Source organism: Carcharhinus amblyrhynchos, chromosome 13 (assembly GCF_965287045.1).
Source record: "Carcharhinus amblyrhynchos chromosome 13, sCarAmb.v2.hapA, whole genome shotgun sequence".
Taxonomy (NCBI): Eukaryota; Metazoa; Chordata; class Chondrichthyes; order Carcharhiniformes; family Carcharhinidae; genus Carcharhinus; species Carcharhinus amblyrhynchos.
In genome coordinates this window covers 75,177,417-75,185,584 of record NC_137336.1, presented here as the reverse complement: position 1 = coordinate 75,185,584, position 8,168 = coordinate 75,177,417, and positions in this window count along the sequence as shown.

Below are 8,168 nucleotides of genomic sequence, written 5' to 3'. Positions count from 1 at the left end.
TGTTTTCCCCTGTTGGTTTATGTTTTCCCCTCGCTTCTCCAGGGACAATGTCCAACTGGTTAATGTTTTCCCTGGCTGGTTAATGTTTTCCACTACTGGTTAATGTTTTCCTCTACTGGTTAATGTCTTCCCTGACTGGTTAATGTTTTCCCCTACTGGTTAATGTCTTCCCTGACTGGTTAATGTTTTGCCCCTGCTTCTCCAGAGATTATGTGCAACTGGTTAATGTTTTCCCCTCGGTTCTCGAGGGTCTATGTCCGACTGGTTAATGTTTTCCCCTCGCTTCTCCATGCACCAAGTCCAACTGGTTAATGATTTCCCCCTGCTTCTCCAGGCTCCAAGTCCAACTGGTTAATGATTTCCCCCTGCTTCTCCAGCGACCAAGTCCCACTGGTTAATGTTTTCCCCATGGTTGGTTCATGTTTTCCCTGGTTGGTTAATGTTTTCCCAAATTTTGTTAATGCTTTGCCCCTGCTTCTCCAGAGACTAAGTCCGACTGGTTAATGCTTTCCCCAAGCTTCTCCAGGCACCAAGTCCAACTGGTTAATGTTTTCCCCCTGCTTCTCCAGGGCCCAAGTCCCACTGGCAAATGTTTTCCCCGTGGTTGGTTCATGCTTTCCCCACGGTTGGTTAATGTTTTCCCCGACTGGTTAATGTTTTGCCCGACTGGTTAATGTTTTCCCCACGGTTGATGAATGTTGTGCCCCTGCTTCTCCAGGGAGTATGCCCGACTGGTTAATGTTTTCCCCTCGGTTCTCCAGTGACCAGGTCTGACTGGTTCATGTTTTCCCCCTGCTTCTCCAGGCACCAAGTCCAACTGGTTAATGTTTTCCCCTCGGTTCTCCAGGGACTATTCCTGCCTGGTAAATGTCTGGAAGGACTATTACTTACGTGGCAAAAAACTGCAGCAGGCGACGGTGCAGAGGGACCTCAGGGTCCTTGTGCATGAGTCGCAAAAACCCAGCCTGCAGGTGCAGCAGGTGGTCAGGAAGGCTAATGGGATGCTGGCCTTCATAGGGAGGGGGATTGAACATAAAAGTAGGGAGGTCTTGCTGCAGCTGTATAGGGCATTGGTGAGGCCGCAGCTGGAGTACTGTGTGCAGTTTTGGTCTCCGCACTTACGCAAGGATACTTTGGCCTTGGAGGGAGTCCAGAAGAGGATTACCAGGCTGATACCAGAGTTGATGGGGTTGAGCTATGAGGAGAGGCTGAATAAACTAGGCTTGTACTCTTTAGAGTTTAGAAGAATGAGGGGAGATCTCATTGAGACGTATAAGATGATGAATGGGATGGATAGGATAGAGGTGGAGAGACTCTTCCCGCTCAGAAAGGACAGTAGGACTAGGGGGCACAGCCTCAAGATAAAGGGGGGCGCGGTTTAGAACGGAGTTGAGGAGGAACTTCTTCACTCAAAGGGTTGTGAATCTCTGGAATTCTCTGCCCGTTGAAGTGGTGGAGGCTGCCTCGCTAAATATTTTTAAGACGCGGGTTGATGGGTTTTTGATAAGCGAGGGGATTAAGGGTTATGGGGAGAGGGCGGGAATGTGGAACTGAGACACGACAGATCAGACATGATCTTATTGAATGGCGGGGCAGGCTCGAAGGACTAGGTGGCTACTCCTGCTCCTATTTCTTATGTTCTTATGTAAAACATTAACCAACCGTGGGGAAAACATGAACCAGTGGGGGAAGCCATTAACGAGTGGGACTTGGAGCCTGGAGAAGCAGGGGGGAAAACATTAACCAGTCGGGGAAAACTTTCACCTCTCCCTCTGTATCTCTGTGTCCCATTAAGCTGATTCAGTGTGAATGTCGGCCTTGCTTGTGAGTACGAAACATTCAAGTTGACAACTTTAAATATCGATTCCCCCACTCTCTGCCTGTCTGTCTGTCAGTCTCTCGCTCTCTCACTGTCCCTCTCTCTCAGTAACTTCACTGCAGTGTTAATGTCAGCCTGACTTCTGACACTTCAGAAACTTTAAAAACTCCCTCTCTGCCTCTCTCAGTTCAGGCACAGGTTGAGTGTTCGAGTGAGAGCCGGGGAGAGGTGAGTATTGAAGCCGGTGCAGGCAGCTGTCAACAAAGCTTTGAAGAAATGGCAGGCAGTGTTTGTAAAGATGCTGAGGGAATGGGAAAGTCAGTGTGTCAGCCAGATGGGGGAAGGGAGGCTTCCACTTGCGAGGGGAAAACATTAACCAGCTGCTGCTGCTGCGGTGTGGGCAATGGCAGTCCCCCTTTTATTGTACCCTCTGGACAAGCAGGGGCAAGACATGAACCAGGTGTACTGAATCCCTGGAGAAGCGAGGGGAAAACATTAACCAGTCGGACATGGTCTCTGGAGAAGCAGAGGCAAAACATTAACCAGTCGGAGAAAACGTTAACCAGTTGGACTTGGTGCATGGAGAAGCGAGGGGAAAACATTAACCAGTCGGACATCGTCCCTGGAGAAGCCAGGGGACAACATTGACCAGTCAGACTTGGTCTCTGGAGAAACAGGGGCAAAACATTAACCAACCGTGAGCAAAACATTAACCAACCGTGGGGAAAACATTAACCAACCAGGGAAAACATTAACCAGTGGGGGAAAACATTAACCAACCGGGGAAAACATTAACCAGTGGGACTTCGGCGCTGGCTGGAGTGGGCAAAACATTAACCAACCGTGGGGAAAGCAGTAACCAGTCGGACCTTGTCCCTGGAGAAGCCGGGGAAAGCTGAAACATTTGGACTTGTTGCCTAGAGCAGAAGGGAAAACATTAACCAGGCGGACAGAGTCCCTGGAGAAGCGAGAGGACAACATTAACCAGTTGGACATAGTCCCTGGAGAAGCAGGGGCAAAACATTAACCAGTCGGGGAAAACATTTACCAACTGGGGAAAACATTAACCAGTCGGGCAAAACATTAACCAGTGGGACTTGGGCTCTGCCTGGATGGGCCAAACATTAAGCAACGGTGGGGAAAGGATGAACCAAGCATGGGGTAAACATTAACCAGTCGGGGAAAACATTAACCAACCAGGGAAAACATTAACCGGTGAAAACATTAACCAGTCGGGGAAAACATTAACCAGTGGGTGAAAACATTAACCAGACGGGAAAACATTAACCAGTGGGACTTAGTCTGTGGCTGGAAGGGCAAAACGTGAAACAACCGTGGGGAAAACATGAACCAACCACGGGGAAAACATTAACCAGTGGGACTTGGTCCCTGGAGAAGCGAGGGGAAAACATTAACCAGTCGGACATAGTCCCTGGAGAACCAAAGGGAAAACATTAACCAGTTGCACATAATCCCTGGAGAAGCAGGGGCAAAACATTAACCAGTAGGGGAAAACATTAACCAAACAGGGAAAACTGTAACCAACCGGGGAAAACATTAACCAGCTGGGGAAAACATGAACCAGTTCAACATTGTCCCTGGAGAAGCAAGGGGAGAACATGAACCAGTTGGGCATAGTCCCTGGGGAAGCGAGGGGAAAACATTAGCCAGTCGGACCTGGTCCCTGGAGAACTGAGGGGAAAACATTAACCAGTTGGAGACGGTCCCTGGAGAAGTGAGGGGAAAATATTAACCAGTCGGACCTAATCCCTGGAGAACCGAGGGGAAAACATTAACCAGTTGGACTTAGTCCCTGTAGAAGCAGGGGCAAAACATTAACCAAGTGGGCAAAACATTAACCAACCAGGCAAAACATTAACCAATCAGGCAAAACATTAACCAGTGGGACGTGGGCTCTGGCTGGATGGGCAACACATTAACCAACCATGGGCAAAACATTAACCAACCGGGGAAAACATTTACCAGGGGGGCTTAGTCTCCGGCTGGATGGGCAAAACATGAACCAACCATGGGGAAAACATAAACCAACTGGGGAAAACATTAACCAGTGGGACTTGGAGCCTGGAGAAGCAGGGGAGAAAACATTAACCGGTCGGGGAAAACTTTCACCTCTCCCTCTGTATCTCTGTGTCCCAGTAAGCTGATTCAGTGTGAATGTAGGCCTTGCTTGTGAGTACGAACCATTCAAGTTGACACCTTTAAATATCGATCCCCCACTCTCTGTCTGTCTGTCTCTCCCTCTCTCTCACTGTCCCTCTCTCTCAGTAACTTCACTGCAGTGTTAATGTAAGCCTGACTTCTGACACTTAAGAAACTTTAAAAACTCACTCTCTGCCTCTCTCAGTTCAGGCACAGGTTGAGTGTTCGAGTGAGAGCGGGGGAGAGGTGAGTATTGAAGCCGGTGCAGGCAGCTGTCAACAAAGCTTTGAAGAAATGGCAGGCAGTGTTTGTAAAGATGCTGAGGGAATGGGAAAGTCAGTGTGTCAGCCAGATGGGGGAAGGGAGGCTTCCACTTGCGAGGGGAAAACATTAACCAGCTGCTGCTGCTGCGGTGTGGGCAATGGCAGTCCCCCTTTTATTGTACCCTCTGGACAAGCAGGGGCAAAACATGAACCAGGTGTACTGAGTCCCTGTAGAAGCGAGGGGAAAACATTAACCAGTCGGACGTGGTCACTGGAGAAGCAGGGGCAAAACATTAACCAACGGTGGGCGAAATATTAACCAACCGTGGGGAAAACATTAACCAACCGGGGAAAACATTATCCACTTGGACTTGGTGCCTGGAGAAGCAGGGGCAAAACATGAACCAGTCGGACCTGGTCCCTGAAGAACCGAGGGGAAAACTTTAACCAGTCGGGCACAGTCCCTGGAGAAGCAGGGGCACAACATTAACCAACCGAGGGCAAAACATTGACCAGTTGGGGAAAACATTAACCAGTCAAAGAACAAAATCAGCCTGGGAAACGGGCCCTTCGGCCCAACGAGCCCACGCTGCCATCTCAACTCCACCTCTCTACCCATGACCCCTATCTAATGTTTTATGGCCATCCAGATTGAGGGAAATCTGATTTAGGGACAATTTATTCCTGCCAATCAGCCTAACAGCACATCTTTGGGGTGTGGGACGAAACCGGAGCACCCAGAGAAAACCCATGCAAGCACGGGGAGAATGCGCAAACTCCCACAGACACCGGCCCAAATCCATGTGTCTGCACAGCAATCAGCGATAGTCACTGAGCTGTCGTCTTGCCCAGAATCTTGTCCAGTTTAGGCACACACTAACGACATGAAGCACGAGGCCAATCTCGAACAACCAAGAGCAGCCCCAGTACGACCCATCGCGTGTATGCCCCTCGTTGGACACGAGGTGGACCGACTTCAAACCTGTGAATGAAAACAGAGGAAAACATTATTATCATACTATACCCATTTACATTTCTAGGGACACCCCAATGCTAATGACCCTTAATTAAAGGTTCTCCTATATCCACCCATCTCCAGCTCAGTCATGTGCCTGTCTAAGTTACTCTTAAAGGACTCTAGCGTGTTTGCCTCCACCACCTTACTTGGCAGAGCATTCCATACCCCCACTACCCTCTGTGAGAAAAACCTCCCTCTAATATCTGTGTTGTATCTCTCCCCCCTCACCTTAAGTCCATGGCCCCTTGTCCTACGTGACTCTATTATAGGAAATAGCCTACCTCTGTTTACTCTATCTATACCCTTCATAATCTTATATACCTCTATTAGATCCCCCCCCTCAGTCGGCTTCTTTCAAGGGAAAAGAGCCCCAATTTCTTCAATCTTTCCTCATACCCCAGTCCTTCCATACCAGGCAACATCCTGGTAAACCTCCTCTGCACTCTCTCCAGAGTCTCCACGTCCTTCTGGTAGTAAGGCAACCAGAACTGTACGCAGTACTCCAAATGCAGCCTAACCAACGTTCTATACAACTGCAACATTAGACTCCAGCTCTTATATTCTATACCCCTTCCTATAAAGGCTAACATACCATAGGCTTTCTTCACCACACTCTCCACTTGCACTGCCACCTTCAAAGACTTGTGCACTTGCACCCCAAGGTCTCGCTGCGACTCTATACTCCTTACAGGCTTACCCTTTTTCATAAAACTTCCCCCTACATTATTCCGGCCAAAATGCATCGCCTCACATTTATCCGGATTAAACTCCATTTGCCACGTATCTGCCCAATCAACCAGCCTATCAATATCCTGCTGTATTGCCAGACACTGCTCCTCACTGCCCGCCAATCCAGCCATCTTGGTTTCATCAGCAAATTTGCTGATCACACCACCTACTCCCTCTTCCAAATCATTTATATACACGACAAAGAGAAGGGGTCCCAGTACCGAGCCCTGCGGCACCCCACTAGTGACAGAGCTCCAGCTAGAAAAAGACACCTCCACAACTCCTCTCTGACTCCTCTTTGCAAGCCAGTTCTCTACCCATCTAGATACCTGACCACATATCCCATGAGCTTTAATCTTCTGTACCAACCTACCATGAGGGACTTTGTCAAACGCCTTACTGAAATCCATATAGACGACATCAACGGCTCGTCTTTCGTCAACCGTTTTTGTCACCTCCTCAAAGAATTCTACCAGATTCGTAAGTCAAGACTTCCCCTTGACAAAGCCATGCTGCGTATCCTTAATCAGATCGCAACGCTCCAAGTGCGCATACATCCTATTCCTAAGAATCCTCTCCATCAACTTACCTACCACTGACGTTAAGCTCACTGGCCGATAGTTACCCGGGCTATCCCTCCTACCCTTTTTAAACAACAGTACCACGTTCGCTATCCTGCAGTCCTCTGGGACCTCACCTGTGTCCAAAGAAGAGACAAAGATTTGCGTCAGAGGCCCAGCAATCTCATCCCTCGCCTCTCTAAGCAGCCTAGGATAAATGCAATCAGGGCCCGGAGATTTATCGGTCTTAATGCCCTCTAAAAGCCCGAACACTTCTTCCCTCATAATCAATAGATCTTTCAATCGGTCCACCGCTCCCTCAATGACCGTACTAGACATCAAGCCCCTCTCCTTCGTGAATACCGACGCAAAGTATTCATTCAGGATCTCCCCCATTCCCTCTGCCTCTGAGCACAATTCCCCACGTCTGTCCCTGAGAGGACTGATTTTACCCCGAACCACCCTTTTGTGAGACGACCTCAAATATTACCGAGAGCCAGAACAGGTCCCCATCCCACACTTAGCAGAAGTACTGAGAGAGTTATGTCTCTAAGTGAGACACTCTGTTCGATTATACCACCAGTTCCAATCACATATCAAAACCCGAGAGCATGACACAGAGTCAGCCTTACAGAGCCAGACATGGGTTCGGAGGGTGTGGGACTGGGGTCTAAGTGTGGACATTCACCCCTGGATCCGGATAGTCTCGCACATACCGGTTACCATCCAACTCATACTGGCAATATCCTGGGGGGGTCATAATGTGCTATACATCCCACCAGCACAAGAAAAATAAAACTAGGAGGGAACTAATCGGAATGATTGGCAACATGGGACAATGAACATCTCGGGAAGACTTCTCCCGCATACACCTAATTTGACAAACCCGGGGCTCCCCTAAACTGTACGACTGCAGCGTGCAAATGCAGGGAGCACCGGACATAGTATTTGTGAAGGAAATCGGTCTGAAGGAGGAGGAACAAGCCCGCTCCCACACAGGGGGAACTGTTATGGGACAACAAATTTTATGAAATTGGGCTCACAAAATGGAAGCAAACTAAAGCTACCCTCAGAGCCCCTCCACCAAGAATCACAAAGTAACAGACACCGATCTGTGGGCAAGAGCATGCTTTTAGAATGCAGGTGAGGGCTGGCACATCAGGGAAGCTGGACAGGATGGCACCGACAGGAACTAAATCTCCACCCCGTCAAAATCAGCACCTTTAAAACAGCAACCAACCCATGGAGACACCTAAAATTAGCATCGTTAAGGAAACATCCCTGGCCCCTCAAAACCTCTTTTGAGATCAATGACACACCTATGGTTCAAACCCCGGAGATTCGAGACTATTAAATAACCAATCAGACAAAACAATTAACACACACCGAAAACAATTTCCTCAACACTTGGAAACATCGAGACAGGATGGCTAAGGTCGAATACTGTAAATAAAGTATTAGCATTTGAATCGCACACTGCCCCGAAGTTCAGGTATAACTATAGCCTGCTGCCAGGGATGGGCAGAACGCTTTCGGGACAGTCCGATTGGATGTCCTGACTGTGCTTCTCCGTCGACGGAAATGAAAATAAAGCTGTGCCGTTATTGAACTTCACCCTG